Genomic DNA, 20,016 nt, shown 5'->3' with positions numbered 1-20,016 from the left:
AGAAGTGGCATATAAATAAAGTTAATTAAGTAAGTAAATATTTAGGCCATAGCCATGACCTTTGTTGTTGTTTGTTGTTGTGTGCCTTCAAGTTGCTTCCAAATTATGGTGACCCTAGGGTCATCCTATCATAGGCAATTTTTTCAGAGGGGGTTTGCCATTGTCATCTATGATGTTGAGAGAGTATGACTTGCCCATGGCCACCCAGTGGGTTTACATGGCTGAGTGGGGATTTGAACCCTGGACTCCAGAGTCATAGTTCAATACTGAAACCACTATGGCATGCTGTCTCTCACCAATCATGACCTATAAATGACCTATATGGCATAGGTCTAGCGTATTTTAAAGACCATATCTTCATATAAAAACCTTCCAGAGACTTAAGATCCACAGGGGGGCATTTTCTTGGTTCCCATCACAAGCCAATGGAACTCCCTTCCATTGGAGGCATGGCTGGCCCCCTTTGTTTTCCTTTCACCTCACAGGCAAAGAAGACCTTTTTGTTCAACCAGGCTCTAAATGAATAACGCAGGCTTGCAAAATTGGGGGTTATAATTTTTAATACACACACACACACTTTCTCTCTCTCTTGTTTAATAGGAATTTGGTGTTCTAAATCCAAAAACGGACCTCAGATTTGCTCCGTCTCATACAGTTTGTTCACACCATGCTTTGGTGTTTGCTGTAATATGTGACTATGTTGTATATGTGGCTGTTGGAATGTGGGACTGATTGAAATGATCCTACAAAGAATTACCGTGTCCTGCAAAGAGTAAGAAAGGTGTTAAAGGTTTTCTACAACAGATTTTCAGAACACTTTAATGTAGTGATACAAAATACAAAAACATGTTTGAAAGTACCAAAAGAAATCACACTGAAACATCAGCGTTCACTTAATCAAAGCTAAGTAACAACTGAATTGAGAAAAAGACCAAATTATGAAAGAAATGGTACAGCATAGTTTTTGTGGGTTTTTTGGGCCATGAGGCTGTGTTCCAGAAGTTCAGCCGGACAGCCCCCCAAAAACTATGGATGCCAGCAGTGAAAGCCTTCAACTTCACCAATGGTACAATGTTTTTATTCTGTTTTTCAATTTCAGTACCCAAAATTACCTTTTAAAAACTAGTGCAAAGTTTTTAAATTGCAGGCCCATGTAATGTCTTTCTGGGAGCCTTGTTTTAGGGTTTGTCTCCAAGAGTTTTATTCCAGCACCAAGTTGATAGCCCCAAATGCTAGTAACTTTGCTTGGTCTTCTTGGTGGCCTGGACTGGTGAGGAGTATCTCTCTGTGAGCCAGGCTCAGGCTTAAGGTGTGAATTTCCCACTCTTTTAGTCAAGCCCAGAGGCATTGTGCTTCTTTATTTTAGTTTCCTCCCATAGACAATTCTTGTTTGCATATGTGACATCCCTGCTGGCTAAGCCTGAATATGCTAAGTGTTTTCTTTTGTTCTCCAAATACGCCCTGAAACTTAATAGGTAGAGAGTTCTTGTAGCACCTTTAAAACTAAAGAAAGAGGTTGGCAGCATGACCTTTCCTAGACTTAAGTCTACTTCCTCAAATTAAATTTAGGTTGGCCAGCTCCTTTATAATTCAGATTTCCAGAAGGTGGGTTTGGCTAAGTGATTTTCTTAGTTGCTGGCTCAGCCAAACTAAAGGTATCACATGCTGGGGCAAAGCAACTGTCTTTGGAAAGGGGCTGGGTCTTCCTGATCTTGGATTCCCATAAAGCCAGGTTTGCTCACTCCTCAAGGGCCCATCCTTATTGCATCTGAGCAGAGGCCAAGCCTTGGTTTCTCTCCTTCTGTTGTTGTTGGACCATCCTCTCTGCAATGGACCCGGCATATGCTGAAGCACTCGAGAATCTGAGTAAGTAGTTACCAAGTTATTAGCTAAATTGCAGGGACTTAATTGAATTTAGCATCCTTTGGGGTTGGGGAGTGAGCTTGGGGTCTTTCCTTATTTGCTTTCCTTTCCCACCAAATCATCTTTTTATAGTAGGACATAGGACTATGTTGTTTGAAAGGGGACTTTCTCACTCAAACCTTCCCATGTGACTATTTATTATAGGACCATCGTTAGGTTCCTGTTTAAATTTTATGTTTCTGGGTTTGGGCAAGAAAAGCCCAAATGGATCTTTTTTGTCTCCTGTTGCTTTTGAGACCTGGGCTAAAGGCAAGGGTTATTTTGACAACAGAGATAAGAAATTCTCCAAGCAGATGGAGAGATGAGGCTATGAATGTTAAAAATTCAGGCTTCTTAGTCATGCTCCAAATGGAGGAGATTTTGGAATGAACCAAAGGCTGAAACGTAGGACATGTCCTGGAAAAGGAGGGTGCCTGGTCACCTCTTGGGTATGTCAGGAGTAGCAGCCTGACTAGTGGAACTCTCTTATCAGTAGTTCTTTCCTGGGGGAGTCTGCAGGGGATTGCCAGCCTTTAAAGAAGCCACCTGGCTATTTTTCTATTTGACTGAACCATGCACTTGAAGCAATTTGAACTACCGTAAATGCATCTGAGGAAGTAGGTGCAAGTCTACAAAAGCTCATGCTACCAACTTTTTTCAGTTTAATCTTAAAGGTGTTGCATGCTGAAACAATGTGTGTTATATGATGGATTTGGACTTCCCGAGACAGTGCCTCTGCAAGTTAGACATGTTGGTTTTTGATTCTATCTTCCAAATGGCCCATATCTTTTCAACTGCATTTAAAATGTCCCAGTTTGTCTTTCAGTTCCCTCTTTGTCCTCAGCATACTTGGGTTGCTGCAAATTGAGTTCACAATGCAAAAGGATGTTTATACTTTGTGAACTGGGAGGGGGAAGAGGAAGCAGAATCTTGCCTTTTGCACTAGGTTCAGGGAAAAGCTTGTATATTCTTCCTCATTAATGTCATGCTATTTAAACCAGCCATGTGTGTCTCTGTTTTCATCTGCGAAAGTGTAGGTTTTGTGGGCTAACCAAACTATACAGTGCAGGGAGGGATGGCTAATAAAGGAGGATTAGGAAATCTCCTCATCTTCCACATGCAGACCTATGCCAAAATGAGGAAAATGTGTTTCAAGCGCTATCCTTGCTTGGCATGGCTTGGCAATTGCCCAAAGCACTTGTGATTATCCAAAATCTTCCTCTAATGTTGTACTTATAATCTGGCATCAAGTTGGCTTTGTGTTATGGTGACCCAATGAATGAGAGACCTCCAGGAGCCCTGGTCATCAAGTGCCCTGCTCAAGTCTTGCAAACACATGGCATGGCTTCCTTGATTGAGGGGTTTTGTTGTTGTTGTTGTTGTTGTTGTTGTTGTTGTGTGCCTTCGAGTTTCTTCTGATTTATGGTGAACCTGTTGTGGGGTTTTCTTGGCAAGATTTCAGAGGAGGTTTGCCACTGCCTTCCCCTGAGGCTGAAAGAGTGTGACTTGCCCAGGGTCACCCAGTGGTTTTCATGGCTGAGATGGTATTATCCACCTCTAAAACAGTCTTCCTGTTTTCCAACTGTTGTTTGTCATTTCCAATTTATGGTGACCCTAAAACAAATCTATCAGGGGGTTTTCTCTGCAAATTACTTTGGAAGGGGGTTGCCATTGCCATCCCCTGAGGCTGAGAGAGTGGCTTCCCAAAGGTGGGTTTCCATGGCCGAGATTGGAATCGAACCCTGATCTCCCAGTGTCCTTGTCCAATGCCCAAACCACTACACGGTGCTGGCCCTTCCACTTCAGTTGACTACCTTCCACCTTAAGTATCCTTTCAAATAGTATGTAAAGAGATCTTGTAGCTGCTACAAATTTCAAATGTGGTCTGGGAGCACCTTGGAGACTAACTGAAAGAAAGAAGTTGGCAGCATGAGCTTTCCTAGACTTGACTCTACTCCCTTCTACTCCACCAAATGCATCTGAGTAAGTAGACTGGAGTCTAGGAAAGCTCATGCTGCCAACTCCTTTCTTTCAGTTAGTCTCCAAGGTGCTACAAGATCTCTGTACACACTGATCTTACAGACTAACATGGCTATTTCTTTGAATCATTTCAAATGAGTCACATTGTCTCATAACATAGCTAATATATGATCAGTTGAGTTACTTTGGCTTCTAGTGAGATTCCAGTTGAATTCATTTGTTTGTCTTTTGGGCAGTTTATACTATCAGTAGAACTCTCCTCCCCGACCACATTTGAAATGAGTTAATTTTGATGAATTGATGGCAGGGAGGAGATGCAGGATGTGGGCTATATGCAACCCCAAGTTGATTTAGAGACCCTAGGGTCCCCAGCCCTCTTTCTGTACAAATTTGCTATTTTAGCTAAACATGCCCCCCACCATTTCCTTCAAAGTGTGGGGGATAGCAATTTGACCACATGCTTGGTCCTCTTGGTCTCTTAGGTTGAGGAACAGCCTTTATATTGTTGGGATATCAGTAAATGAAATAAATAATAATAATAATAGTATTCTACTTCAAAGGGGCCTTCAGTAGGCCATTTCAGTGGCCTTGGTGAGATGCTTCTGGTTTGGTTTCAGCTGCCAGAGTGAGGGGGGAAATGGTAACATCTGCATGCAAAAATGATGAAAGGAAGGAAGTCCTCTCTCATTCATTTCCTCATTTGTGGTTAAGTTTCAGATTTTTCCCTCCTCCCCCAGAATAAAATCCTTGCATGCTTAAATCCCATTATATGCAATAGTAAAATGGTGTCCCTTATATAAAACGGCAAAATCAAGGTTTGCATTTTGAAAATTTTGGAAATTAAAATATTTTCGGGCTGTGGATGTTTGAATTTGTGGATGCAGAATCCATGGCTACAAAGGGCCAATTACTGGGTTAAAGCCTCTCTTGGGCCTAAAACACCCCCCATGTGTCAAAATCAGTATTTTTGTTAATGAGGGTGTTGATTTTTAATTATTTTTTTATAATATAAGGATGGTATACAGCACCCCTCCTTGCTCTCTTTCCTCTGGAAAGTAAAAAATATTCCTATTCCATCAGGCTTTAATAGGGTTGTAATGGGATTTTTAATGGTATGCTGTGCTGTTTTGTTGATTTTAAAAAGAATTATGTGATCTTTTAATGAATTTTAAATGGCTGTGACTGTGCAGATTGCTTTAAAAATAACTTTTATGCTTATATTTTTTACTAATGTTTTTGTATTGTTTTCAAACTGTACTGATTTTAATAATATGTAAGCCACCTTGAGTCCCATTATATGAAGAAAAGGGGTGATGATGATGATGATGATGATGATGCTGGAGGGAGGTTGTCTTCTGAAGTCATGCCCACCCCTGATTTCATAGGTCAGAGAACCAGAAACATATCCATTAAGAATGTTACCTTTCTCTTATCGTTGGGAAAAGAGTATCTTGTGTTATGTTACAGAGTCATAGAATTGGAAGGTACCCAAGGACCATCCAGTCCAACCCCCTGCCATGCAGCAACACACAATCTAAGCACCCATGACAGGTGGCTATCTAGTCTTTGTTTAAAAGATAGCTCTTCTATTTTTTTCTGTCCAGTTCTGGGCACCAGAATTAAAAAAAAGGAAAAGGAGGAGCTGGAGTGTGTCCAAAGGACGGCAACCAAAATGGTGAAGGGTCTGGAAACCATGCCTCATGAGGAGAGACTTAGGGAGCTGGGGATGTTTAGCCTGGAGAAAAGATGGTTGATATGATACACTTGTTTAAATATTGGAAGGGATGTCATATTGAAGAGGAAAGAGGCTTGTTTTTCATGACTCTAGAGACAAGGACAAGGAGTAATGGATTCTTGTGGTCTACTAAGACTCCTAGATCATTTTCACATGAACTATTGTCCGGCCAGATGTCTCCCATCCTATATCTACGCATTTCTGCCTAGGAGTAGGACCATACATTTCTCCTTGCTGAGCTTCATCTTATTAGCTTTAGCCCAGCCCTCTAATCTGTGACGGTCATTTTGAATGTTAATCCTGTCCTCTGCAGAATTAGCAACCCCTCTCAGTTTAGTGCCATCTGCAGATTTAATCACAATGCTCTCTCTTCCTTCATCCAAGTCATTGATACAGATGTTGAATCGCGCTGGGCCCAGGACAGACCCCTGTGGCAACCCAGTAGTCACCTCTCTCCAGGAGGATGAGAAGCTGTCGGTAAGCAGCCTTTGGATTCAGTCAGTCAGCCAATTACAAATCCACCTAACAGTAGAACTGTCTAGGCCACATTTTACTAGCTTCTTTGCAAGAATAAGCTTTGAAAGCTTGCATCATGTCTTTTATGCATTTTGGTTGGCCCATATATGTTTTGTCAATTTTGGATATTATTGTACTCCATCTGTCCAATGGCAGAGAGTCTTGCATTCTGTCTCATCTCCTCCATTCCTTTCGTTGGTGGACTACTTCAATTGACTCATTGAACTCCAGGTCTGAAAAAGGAAGGGAAGTCTGACATTATTGCGTACTATTTTGAAGGCATTGTGACACCCCCTCCCTGCAACGTTTTCAATCCATTCCTGCTCCTAGATTTCCTGTTTGAATTTTTAAATAGCAACACTTGAGTTGCATAATGGCAGGGTGTATATCTTTGTGTGGGCTTCTGAGCAGCAATAAACTAACCAGTCCAGCATTTATTTCATTTCATTTGTATTTCAAGAAACCCCATGGTTCGTTCCAAGTGGCGTTTTCAAGCTTCTTTGCGTCTTAGTTTTGAGATGAAAAGGCAACACTTAAATCAACCAGTGTTAAGGACCTCTTATTATCTCCTTACTTGGCTTCCCAACCAAAGAAGACAATAATAGATTTAGGCTGAGAGAGGATGGCTAGATAGACCAGACCAGTGGTCCCCAAACTGTGCTCTTTAAGGGATTTTGGACTTCAGCTCCCAGAATCCCAGGCTATTGTCCAACGTGGCTGAGGCTTCTGGGAGATGAAGTCCAAAATCTCTTAAAAGGGCACAGTCTGATTTAGTATGGCTTTTCTTATAGTTAGGTATATATCTGGATCACAGGACTGCTGACCAAGGGATTCTGGGAGTTGCAGTCCACACTGGGAATTGTAGTAAACAAAATATGTTTCCAGCATTAGGATTAGACAAGCCTTCAGCCTGAGACTCAGCCCGGTTTTTCCTATATTCAGGTATTTGGTTTGTGCAACTGCTGGCTGATGGAGTATGGGACTTTTAGTCCAAAAATGTTTCCAAGATCTGTGATGGTTCCATGCATTTGCCATTGGTTGGTGTTGCCTTCAGATCAAGTTAGAGTTGGCTGCCCAGCCTGCAAAGATGTAGCTCCTGTAGTAAGCAACAGTGATCTAGTATCGTCTCTCTGTGAAATAAGAAGTTCCTAGTCAGTTCAGCTATAATTTAAGCTTACTGTTTTCCACATTTTACTTTCAGCTGTAAATCATCCTCTACTATTTAATAATGGAAACTGACTTCACTTGCCAAGGCTTTGGGGTTTGCTTTTATTTTGCTGGAGTTGCTTCTGTTGGTCTCAGAGCCAATTCTTTTCCTCCTCTTCCTACCCCCAAAAAGGTCTGGAAACACCGCATGGCCTCCGTACATAAAGGGGAATGGAAAAGCTGACATTTCACTTGCCTCTGATTCATATTTTCCAGATAACAACCCATTTCAGTTTGCAGGTCATAACCCTTACAACATCCAGTGGCCTCCCCTCAGATATGTTTGCTGACAACTCCCATCATATTCCCAGTCATGTTACCTGGTGTTGATGGGCATTGTAGTCCAACACAACTTAGGAAGAATGAGAGAAAACATTTCTTTCACACAAGTGAGCCACAACAGACTATATTACAGTGTCATATGGACATGTGTTTCTATGTTGTCCTCAGATGTACAGGGATTTCTGTGTTGAGGTTAAAATGGTTCTTTGGCTGCTGTTATTGGCTCTCATTGCCAAGTTGTTTCCAAATAGGAAGGCAAGGGCTGTGTAAGTAGGAAGCTGCTTTGCAGTGACTTGGATAATTGCTCTGAGTAGCACAATAATTGTTTTTTTCCCAATGACAGAAATCTCCAGAGTTTAAGGCAGGAGACTTCTAGTCCAGGGGTTTGAATCATGCAGCCCTCTGGACATTCTTGAACTCCAACTTGCAGCAACTCTAGCCAACATCTCTCATGATAAGGAATGCTGGGAGTTGCAGTCGAGCAACCTCTGGAGAGGCTATGCAGTTCCCACCCCTGTCCTAGCCCACTTCATCTCCTGCAAGCTAAACATTAGGAATGACTTCCTGACAGTAAGAGCTGTTCAATAGTGGAATGTGCTGCCTTGGAGAATGGTGGAGTTTCCTTCCTTGGAGGTTTTTAAACAGATTGGATGGATATTGCCTCGGGAGTGATTTGATGGTACTATTCCTGCATGGTAAGAAGGGCTTGGACTGGATAGCCCTTGGGGTCTCTTCCAACTCTAAGATTTGGAGATGCTGGTGGTTGGTCCTGAGACCTTTCTGACTGAATCGTAGAATCACAGATTTGGAAGAGATTACCAGCCCCATCCTCTCCTATGGCTAGCTGTAGTTGAAAACAGAAGAAGAGGCTGATGTAGAAGTCCTTAATTTATTTCTAACTTTGATATAGGTCTCTTTGACATTACACAATGATAGCATTTTGCCTGTCATGGCTTCATCCTAGAGAATCTTGGGAGGCAGTTGAGTTATCTAGTTGTTAACTGCCCAACTCATGGAGACCTTGGAGATGAAACACCTCCAAGACTCCCTGTACTCCCGTGCTCAGCTTAGGCCCTACAAATTCATACCCATGATTTCCTTAATAGAGTCCATCCATGTAGCATGCAGTCTTCCTTGCTTTCTATGTCCCTCCATCTTTCCTAGCATTATTGTCTTTTCAAGTGAGTCATGCTTCCTCATGATGTGGCCAAAGTATGACAGCCTCAGTTTAGTTATCTTTGCATCCTGGAAAATTTTAGGCTTGATCTGTTTTAGGACCCATTTGTGTGTCTTTTTGGCTGTCCATGGGATCCTCAGCGCTCTTCTCCAGCATCACATCTCCAATGAATTTATTTTCTTCTTATCTGCTTTCTTCACTGTCCAGCTCTCACATCCATACATAGTGATGGGGAATACAGTGATTTGGATTATTTTGACCTTAGTGCTCGGTTGCCTATCTTTACTCTTTAGAATCTTTTCTAGTTCTTTCAGAGCAGCCCTACCCATTCCCAGTAATTCTAAATGCTGTACCTCACAGAACTACAAACCCCAGGATGCTATAAGATGCAGCTATAGGCGTTCCATTGCTGTCTAATGCTATAATCACGTGTGAAAGAGACCTCAGAGATTAAACCTTAGCCACCTGCACCCGCTAAATCTAACATTGTAGCTATAGATGTGATAGACAGAAAGGAAACTCAAAGGCAGGAATGCAGAAGCCCCAATTAAGTGGGGGGAATTCTACTTTCAACTTGCAGCGATCTTGGTGTATAGAAAAAAAAGCTCCATCTATGATTCCTTGCTTTGCTTTGTGGTTAAGACTTCTAGAAGATGCAGCAGCTATTTCAGTGGGGTTTCTTGAGTGACATTGGTGAGATGCCTGTGTTTTGGTTTCAGCTGCCAGACTAGGGAAAAAATGGGAATATCTGCATGCAAAAATGATAAAAGGAAGTCCTCTCATTCATTCCCTCCTTTGTGGTCCCACTGTCAGGAGCCTTCCAAAAAACATCCATGGCGTGTCCTAATTGTGTGTTCCTTTAAACTGGCTTCTGCAGCTCCCTATTTAAAAATAGAACTTTTTTGCAGTTTTCTTCTTTGTTTTGTTGTCTGCCTTAGCATAGAAGAATAATGAGACCAGGCTTGTAAAGGCTTTTATCCAACTTGAGGCTGAATGAATACCTTTGTCGTACACTTTTCTTCAATTGAAAATTAGAGGAAGGAAAGAAAGAGAAAAGAATGTGTTATCATACCCAAAGGTTTAAGTCAAAATGTCCAGTGGTTTAGGGCTGGGTCCCCATGTGGTTTAGTGGTTTTAGTGCTGGACTAGGAGACTGGGAGGCCAGGGTTCAAAGCCCTGCTTGACCATGTAAACCCGCTGGGTGACCTTGGGCAAGTCACACACTCTCAGCCTCAGAAAAAGGCAATGGCAAGCCCCTGTGAACAAATCTTGCCAAGAAAACCCTGTGACAGCTTTGCCTTAGGGTTTCCATTAGACAGAAAGGACTTGAAGGTAAACAAAACAACTCCACCAGTGATGATGTTATTCGCCATCAAGTCATTTTTGATTTACAGTGACTCTGATGTACAGTGACCCTTGGTTTAAGAGCTGGGTAATCCCTGTGGTGCTTTACTGTTCTCAATGTATAAAAGATTGGAATGAGGTCGTGTAGTTATACCCTGCAGCTCCTAAATGGCTTTTGTTGTTACATACCTTCATGTCATTTCTGACTTATGGTGACCCTAAGACAAAAGGGGTTTTCTTGGTTAGTTTCTTCATAGGGGGTTGCCATTGCCATCCTCTGAGGCAGAGTGGATGTGACTTGCCCAAGGTCACCCAGTGGGTTTACATGGCCAAGCCAGGATTCGAACCCTTGTCTCCAGAGTTGCAGTCCAGCACTGAAACCACTACACCATTTTGGCTCTTTCCTACACATTTTATCAATATGAAAATGTTTGTTATCACCCATCTTTTTGTTAATGGTTTGAGCATTGGACTATGACTCTGGAGACCAGGATTCAATTCCCAGCTAGGCCCTGAAGTCCACTGGCTGAGCTTGGGCAAGTCACACTCTCTCAGCCAATGGCAAACCTCTGAACAAATCTGGCCAAGAGAACCCCATGATAGGTTTGCCTTAGGGTTGCCATAAGCCGGAAATGACTTGAAGGCACACAGCAACAGCAACATTTTAAAGATAAAAATAACTGTTTGTACTATTTAGATTTCATACACTGATCTATTCACATGTGAACTGGGCTCAATTGTCAGTGTTAACTCTGTAAGTATCTCATATTTGGAAAGGTTATTTAGTGGCCCTCCAGAAGTTCATCACTGGCTTCTCTGTCTGGGGCTTCTGGGAACTGCGATCAAGTATCTGAAGGGCTGTGAGTTGCCCAGACCAATTGTAGAGTAACAGGTTTCCCAGAAATTTCCAGGTGGGTGGCTATTCCAGAAGGGTAGTTGTTAGCCTATTGCAGCAAAAATGGCAACAAGTAATCCTATAGCACAATAATGTATAGCAAGTTATACTGCATAGACTCCAGCACTCACCTCATGCATGGGGTGCATTCCTGCTTTGTGTAGGTATTTCTGCACCTATGAGAATGATAGGAGGGAATGAAAACGCTAAAAGTGCCAGCAAGTGTACATCTTGACAGTAGTCATCTAATTGTCACTGGGAAGTTATGAGAACATTTAGAAGAAGTAAGCAGATTAACATATGTCTAGAAATGAAAACTGTCTGATCCAAGCTGCCACACCTGTCTCCTGCAGGTTGAATTAGGCTGTTTGTTTCACTACATATGCTGTCATCTCTACATATACGTCATCTCATCTGTGTCTTCTTTTGGCACTTTAAAGACTAGCAAACCTTCACCAGATACATTTGAGGCCATGAGCTGGAATCCATTAAACTTATGCCATGAAACTTGCTAGTCTTTTAAGGTCCCAGTGAGTTTTTTGGTTGGGTAGGGATCTGAACCAGCATCTTCCCAGTTCTAATCTCATACTGTAAACTATTGCAGCACAGCATAATTATTTCATAATATAGATGGCAAGAGTGAAATTGAGAGGGAAACTGAAAGGGTTGTAATGCAGGCCTACAGACTGATGGGTTCATGGCAGAGATGAAATGAGTTAACCTTTACAGTTTTGGTTTTTTCGTCATTACACTATACCACTGTAAGTGGAACAGGTTGCCTCAGGATGGGAATGCCAGCCACCACTTATTTGAAGTGATTATTTTGGGTGTACTGTAGGCAATCAAAATCTCATTCTGCAGAACAAATTTCAAATGTAGGGAGTTTTTAATCTGCAGAAACACCAACGCTTGTGTTTGGCCTGTACTGGATTTGCTGAACAAGCCAAACGCAGCCTGCTATCCCTGTTTTTTGGTCTAGCAGATGCAATTAGTCACCTCTGTGTTTTGACCATCCCTGGCAGGCAACAAAGTCAGCAGGCTTATCACATTTTTGACGGAGGAGCTTTTGTGGGGCATGGATTTGTGCAGGCATGGTACAACCTACTGAGATAGGGACCCTATTCTATGAGTTTCTTCCAGGCTTCTTTGAAAAGTACTCAACACTTCTTGTTGGTGGAGAGACTGGCTAGCTCTTAGGTCAAGCATGTGGTATGCATGCATGGCTCGAGAGCGGTATTTTTAGCTTCTTGGTAGGCAGTGCTTGCCCTCTGTTTCAGGTTCAACTGTGCCTGATAGCTGCACATCAGTACATCCCTGAATCTGGGGTGCTGGTGGACTTTTACAAATTGAGATTCTTGGCTGTCTTGAACAAGCCATGCTGCATGAGAATGCAGTGGCATCTATTTCATCTTAATACGACATGCACAGACCTCATAAATATTACTTTTACTATTGGAATCCTGTTATAGCCCTCCTGAGTCAAGATGGTGCAATGATTTGAATTATCATTACTTTATTTTCTTATGTCCCGCCTTTCTCCCAACATAGGGACTCTAGGCGGAGTTGAATTGTTGGACTCCGCTGGTCCATGGAAACCCACTGGGTGACCTTGGATGAGTCACATGCTCTCAGCTTCAGAGAAGACAAGGAGAACCTCCCTCTGAACAAATCTTGCCAAGAAAACCTTGTGATAGGGTCACTCTAAGTTGGAAACAAACATGAAGGCACATTACAACAACACATCAGATATATTGGGAGTAACAGGTCTAGGGGACCCTATGTGAATTTGCTCAGTTTTTTACATCTTCATGGGAAGGTCTGTTGGCTCTGTTTTATGTTCTGCTGAAGTGCAGTAACAAAAAACAAAACTCTAGGCCCACCAGAGATGCCAACTTACAGCACTGCCTGAGGTAAATCATCTCAGAAGTAGCTAACAGTACTTGAATAAACTCACAGACACTTGTTGATATCTTCCAAGTCCTTGAAGGTTTTTATCAGTAGTTGCAATATATACAGATATGTACAAACATTCCTCAAGACTTCCATCAACTTCATCTGTTATCAAACAGTCCAACCATCAACAATCCACTCTCTCCAAACCGCTATCTTCAACCCACACATGCACTGAGTCTCAGTGCAGTTATATAGAGAATTGCTTAATTATCACCTGTTACCACTTAACATGATGCAAGCCTTTGCATCATGTCAAGTGCTGTGACTTAGCAATTTCAGCCATACAAAATATTTTTACCACTGTTTAAAGGAACGTTGTTCTAACAAGGCCTTCTCTTGATTTTGCCCTCATGGGCACATTTGCTGAGGACACAAGAGAGGCATCTACCTGTAATTACTCCCAGGTGGTGAAACTCCCTTTAGGAGGAAACCAAGTTGTTCACACTCTACTGTATCCCCACTGTCAGTTGTTGGATGTTTTCAATTAAATTTGGACCAATGGCAGCCCAAAGGTGAAACTGTCATGGGGTTTTCTTGGCAACATTTGTTGAAATAGGGTTTGTCATTGCCTTCCTATGAGAAAGGGGAGTGTGGTTTGCCCAAGGTCAACCAGTGGGTTTCCATGGCTGAACAAGGATTTGAACCCTACTCCAGCATTCAAACCATAACACCATGCTGGCTCAATTTGCCACTCAAAGCCATGTATGTTTGGGTCGGCTTGGGTGGGAGACTGCCAACGAATACCAGGTGCTGTAGACTATATTTCAGAATGGCAAAACTATTTCTAAGTATTCCTTGCCTCAGGAAACCCAATGAGATTCATGGTGTCACCATAAGTCTGCAAGCAAATTGAAGGCACATGTACACACAGGCTTTTAGCAGCTGGCTGGCTCCTTGCAGGGCTGTCATAAGAATGAGAGAGCTAATATTCGTGAAGAGAGAGAACATTCTAAAACAGTATTTCTGTCTCAGGGTCAGGAGGTAATGAACCCAATGTAAACTATCCTGGGCACCGAACAAGAAAAGTGAGGTATAAATAAATGCCAAATAGCATTCAAGGCCCCCCTCTTTCTCTAAAGAGTCATCAAGATCTTGGTTTAGAAGTGTCAAAGGTTTTTGCAGAAGCAGAGTTTGAAAACTGATAAAGACTGTTTTGAGTTTCCAGCGGGCCTCTTTTCCTATTTTGAAACCTCGTGACAAGTTTGCCTTTATTTTTATTTATTGCTGTTCCCAGCAAGAATAGGTGCCATTTAGTGTGACAACTAATTCTGTTTGGGACTAGAGTTTGTAAGTCTGTTCCTCCCAAAGAATCTCAGTACAACATGGAGAATATATGGCCACTACCTTCCATTCCCACACTTGATTTTTATTCCCTAATGAAAAGACCCAGGCCAACATGGTACAGTTCAGGAGATCAGGGTTCAAATCCACCTTTTGTCATGAAAGCCCTTAGGTGACCTTGGGCTCAATATGTCCAAGATGGAGCTTCTTGTCTCTACACCTAAGCCCTCCGTCCAATACTCCTTTTCTGTTTCCGTTGATGACATCTCGGTTCAACCGGTCCAGGAAGCCTGCGGTCTTGGCTTCATTTTTGATTCTTCTCTGTCATGTATCCTCCAGATCCAGGCCATAGCCAAGGCCTGTAGATTCTTTCTCTACAATATTGCTCAAATCCGTCCATTTCGTTCTGCCTCTACTGCCAAGACTGGTCCATGCTTTGGTCGTCTCACTGCTGGATTATTGTAACCTCCTTCTGGCAGGGCTTCCTCTCTGTCACCTCCATCCTTTAATTTCGGTCCAGCATTCAGCTGCATGCATGATTACATCCGCTTGCTGCTTTGACCATGTTTCTCCTCTATTATCATCCGTTCACTGGCTCCCCTTCCCCAAATGGGAACAGGGGGCTTGGCAAGGATAGCCCTCTGGTATCTAATTTCGAGGAGAGAATTTTCTCCACAAAAGGGATCTGTCAAAGGAACACAAACCTAAATTTAAAATAGTATAGTGGGCCCTCAATATGGAGTTGGATTTAGGACTTTGCATGGATACCAAATCCATGGAAGCTCAAGGCACATAAAATATAATTGCATTGTAAAATGGATTCTCCTATATAAAATAGTAAAATCATAGTTTGCTGTGTTGTATTTTTGTTTTGTTTGTTTTTTGGAATATATCTATATCTCTATCTATCTATCTATCTATCTATCTATCTATCTATCTAGAAGCTGTGGGCATATAGGTGGCTGGTGTAAGTCTCTATATGGAGCTGTATGGTATATTAAATCTGAGCATTTTTGCTAGCAGAAAACAAGGCATAGGCACTAGGAAGTCCCAAAAGGCACTAGGAAGCCCCAAAAGGTAGTAAACAATGGTGTTGTTTGGACCAGACCATGCCATGAAAACCCAATCAGGGATAAGACACTCACCCACACAGCAGCTAACCTTATAACCATAAAATCATAGAATCATGGAGTTGGATGAGACCACAAGGGCCATCAAGTCCAACCCCCTGCCATGCAGGAAATCACAATCAAAGCATGCCCAACAATATGCAAAGAAATCTTGTAGCACCCTGAGACCACTAAAGAAAAGAGATTAGCAGCATGGACCTTTATGGCCTTGAGCCCAATTCATCATATGGATGATAGATCCTGTTACAATAGGCTTTGCAAGCCAGGCAGCAGTTGAATGGCAAGCCCATCAGCAGGCATTCTTACTTAAAATTTAACAATCTAGACAAGGTAAGAGGTAATTGTGATTTTTGTGGCAGACCCCTCAGGGCTCTGTAGGATGTCTGAATGGGATTTGAAGCAACCCCTTAGTAGAGAAACCTGATTATATTGTTTTAAAACACTCATGGAGGAAGGGGAGTTTCTCCTCCCATGGAGAGGAGTCTGTCTGTTTGTTTTTGATAAGAATTCTTCTTAACCCCCTGTATTAGTGAGAACCATCTCATGGAAGAAACTGTGTTGTTGTTGTTGTTGTTTTAGTTTCTTCCCTTTAACAGACATCTCTCCAAGAAAGAAGGGAAGGCAACGGGAGCCACATCTTTTGAGGCTAGCTGTCTGAGGTTCACTGTGTTTTATAACAGGAACATAATCCTTTTGCCACTAAAATGGAGTTTGGTTGGTCACCTTAATCCAATATATCTATCACCTCATATGAGATGTTTTTACCAAAGATCCTCAATGCATGTAAGCATTAGAGGTCTGCTGAGTGACCAGAGACCTTCTCTTTGCTTGAGTCACCCTGTTTATTAGCATTTAAATGAATCTGTATTGTTAAAGCTTAATGTCTTAATGAGAAGTGCTATGGCTGATAACAGTTTGCACAAAGGAGGTAGAACCATGTGCTCATCCTATGTCTTTGGCTGTTCCACCTAAGGCAAAAAGGCTCTGGACCTAATGGAGACAGTGATGGAGGCCCATGAGGAGGCAAGAAAAGTCATCATGTGGCTTTTATGGCTAGCCCCTCCCTTGAAGAATTAGTTTCTAGGCATCTTCTCTGGCCTGGAAAAAGGAGAGGGGGGTGAGCAGAAACAGCACAACTCAAACCTCATGTGGTAACATTAATAAAATGAACACCAGAAAGGTTAACCAGTATCTCTTGTAAATCTGAGCCCACAGCCCTGTTGATGTGGGGGCTCTCCCCTCCTTTATTTACCCCATCAAGGGAGGCTGCCTGGGCAGTGGCTTATTCCAAGCACTGAGGAAACTGATCTTAAGTTAGCAGTGACTGAAGACCATTGCTAATCATGGGTAGATAGCTGCATATGGCCTGTAGTGTAGCCCTGATACTCACAGGGCATTTTGTTTTATTTATGTTTAAAGCAGCCCCAACTTCAGGCTGGGGTTTACAGCTTAGCCCTTTTAATCTCAGGCAGGCTTTATAGTAACCTGGCTGCATTATAGAAGCTAGCTTGATCCTCAACTCCCTCCCACTTGCATAGGTAGCTGGGAAGGGCAGAGGGACTGCTGTGGGACATGGCTCTACATTTACCCGAGGTAAGTCTGTGTCCTGAGAAAGGATAATCTCTGATGGAAAGGAGAGGCCAAGCGCTCAAGCTTTTCTCTCAAGAGTGCCACGGTTTGGGGCAGCCAAACACAATTGGGGGTGAAGGGAACTCTCCACCCATGATATCCACAAATGGTTTACTCCTTTTTGTTGTTGTAATTTTTGGGGAGGGAACACAGGAGGACTTGTATCCATGTGGTCTCTCAAAGTATCCTTGGGTTGGAAGAGATCCCAAGGGCCATCCAGTCCAACCCCATTCTGCCATGCAGGAACTCTCAATCAAAGCATACCCGATAGATGGCCCTCCAGCCCCTGTATAGAAGTGGGTGGCAGAGGCCATGCTCTCTCTGGGGAGGACATGAAGCCATTTTGTGCTTTTTTGTGGGATGCTCTGTGGCAGCCAAAAAAGACCATTTTAGAGTTGGAAGCTTCAGCTCCTGCTGGGCCAAGTCCAGCTTCCTTTACAGCCATGCGGCTGTACCACATAGAAGAGGAGTCCTCTGCCTCCTTACACACCATCTCATTATAAGAATTCAAAATGAAAGTGCAGGAGCCCTGGCAACACCACCATATGTTTCCCAGTCTGCAAAAGGATCCCCCACCTATGGGGTCCTGGGTGCCATTGGGGCCAGAGATGGGAAGGAAGGGGGAGACCAAGGGTTAATGCCCCCATCTGCCCTCCTGGCAGCGTCCCAAACCTTATGCCAGGCATAGTGCCTGCAATGGCCATGGCAGAGGCCTCATGGCAATGCCTGCCCCGAGAGAGGGCATTAGATCTGGCAAAGGTTCTTTGGTGGCTAGAGAGAGAGGGCCCCTGGTACTCACCGTTCTCCTGTGACTTCTGGCTGGCTTGCCTTTCTTGGCCTTGGCCATTTCAGGCTGGGCAGAGGTGATGCAGAGAAATCCTTTGCCATGGCTTTTGGCTGGCCTGTCCTCTGAACTCTGGCCCCAAATGGGCTGAGCAGGGAAGTTTCCATGACTTCTGGCAGAGAAAATCCTGGGCTGAGACAGCAGACCTTGACTACAGCGCTATATAAATAAAGCATAATAATAATAATCAGGGGAAGGCAATGACGAACCTCTTACCAAATAAAAACAACTTTCCAATAACTCTTTCCAAGAAAATTCTGTGGTTGGTTTGATTCCTACCTCTTTGGTTGGCTTGATAATGATATTGCATGAGTCTTTCTACCTTATCGATTGACTTGATTAGCGCACAGATTTTTCTACTTTTGCAGTTGGCTCTATAAAAGCTTTGCACAAAGTTTCCTAGCTTTTGAATTGGCTTGATAAACATCTCACCACATTATGGAATTTAGACCTTAGAAGAGCTATTTTTGTTGAAATATCCATCTGTTTTGTGGTGAAATTCCTAGCTACGCAGCCCAACAAAAGTAATGTTTCTAAACTAGGCATGGATGTGGTTAGAGAACAATCTACGGAGCCTTCTGGCAATAGTAAGTGGGACAGGGCATGAACAAATGAACATTACTAGATGAACATAACTAGATTCCAATAGGACAGAAGTTGCTAATGCTTGCTACCTCTCTGAAAAGAAACCCTGCTTTCTTGGAGGAACAAAATTATTTTTTCCTTTTTTCTTTTGCCCACCTCTTTCTCCGCAGTTACACCTGTTGTTGTTTTTGTTGCCTTGGCGTTTCAGAGCCTTAAAATGTGGAAAACCTTGCCCTCACTCTTTTCTCTCTCCTCCTTGCTCCATCACTCCCTCCATCCTTGGTTTTCCACTGCCGTGCTTTTCTAAATGGGGATCTGTTAACTCAAAGCGAAAGAATGCAGCTAACCAGTGTTGTTTGGGATCCTCTCAAGCTGCTACGCAGGGAAACGCCACATTCTTCCAGCCGGCCTGTGGTGCGCCAGCGCATTCCAATGCCCTGAGGTGGAAGGGAATAAGTGGTCAGGAAAACTGCTACGATTTGGACACCGGGGTGGAGAAAGGGGCCGTGATTTTTAAAAATACTCGTAATTATATTCTTTCCCAGCAAGAGAGCTTCAGGACCATTTTTAGCTTGTAACGAATGCTGTGATTCTCCCGTCTATTTTAATCAGACTATTATCTCATTGACCTCATTTTTCCCCCTCCTCTCCTCTTTTAAATCACACTGCTAGAAAGATCTTTTTAAAAAGCTTTTATAAGAAAATGGGAGTGGAGGCAGTGAGTACATCCAACTGTTTTCCTCATCACTCATGGTGGGTTTCAAGCACACAAAAACGGCCAATGTCTACCTGGTCCAACCTTCTGCCATGCAGGAACATACACAGCTAAACACTCCCAAGACATGGTCATAAGAACCTCTGTTTAAAGATCTATGGAGGTTAGTACACCACCTTCCAAGGGAATCTGTTCCACAGTTTTCATCATGATGTCCTTCCTAATGCCTAGCTGGAATATTTTTTTCTTGTTACTTGGATCCATATTTCTTTGGGTCCTCCGGAGTATCAGAAAACAAGCTTGCTCCATTTTGTACATGACAACCCTTCAGAAATTTAAAAAAATGATTATCCTATCACCCTCTCAATTGCAGTTCATCAAATACCAAGAGGTGATGATTCAAAGTGAGTTGGCCTGAAAAGCTCATGATGTTGAACTATGAACTGTCAGGATTGATAGCTTCCCATGCATTATAATTTTATTTCAGTTTCCTAGGTTTAACAGATTTAGTGTCAGAAGCTGAATTACAAAGATACAGACAGCTGGAAATATGTGTGTGTGTGTTGTGTGTCTGTGTTTTATTAACACCACTCATTAGTAGTACAGTGGGCCCTCAGTATCTGCTAGGGTTTGGTTCCAGGACCATCTGTGTTTACCAAAATCTGTGGATGCTCAAGTCCCATTATATACAGTGGAGTGGAGTAGTGAAATGGCATCCTTTATATAAAACAGCAAAATCAAGATTTGATTTGTGGAATTTTGGGGAGTTAATATTTTTGAACCATGGATGGTTGAATCTGGATGTAGAATCCATGGCTATGGTCTATGTTGATATTCAACAG

At 42.7% G+C, this 20,016-nt stretch overlaps 1 protein-coding gene and 1 long non-coding RNA gene across 3 annotated transcripts in view; one reads left to right on the top strand and one right to left on the bottom strand.

Annotated features, from left to right (window-relative positions):
* The window catches only part of SAMD4A (sterile alpha motif domain containing 4A), a 145,853-nt gene that overhangs the window by 37,472 nt on the left and 88,365 nt on the right, over positions 1-20,016 (top strand). The gene's annotated exons all lie outside the window — the stretch shown is intronic.
* On the bottom strand, positions 583-18,755 carry LOC149315271 (uncharacterized). Its single transcript, XR_016281164.1, has 4 exons — positions 18,616-18,755; positions 17,830-18,033; positions 11,169-11,213; positions 583-763 (listed from the first exon to the last, which is right to left on the bottom strand). It is a non-coding gene; the product is annotated as an uncharacterized LOC149315271 (long non-coding RNA).

The sequence above is a fragment of the Sceloporus occidentalis genome, unplaced genomic scaffold (genome assembly GCF_023333645.1).
Source record: "Sceloporus occidentalis isolate IW3139 unplaced genomic scaffold, rSceOcc1.0.p SCAF_4, whole genome shotgun sequence".
In the NCBI taxonomy this organism is placed as follows: domain Eukaryota; kingdom Metazoa; phylum Chordata; class Lepidosauria; order Squamata; family Phrynosomatidae; genus Sceloporus; species Sceloporus occidentalis.
The sequence above is the reverse complement of the archived record's forward strand: the minus strand, read 5'-3'. Positions and strand labels throughout refer to the sequence as shown.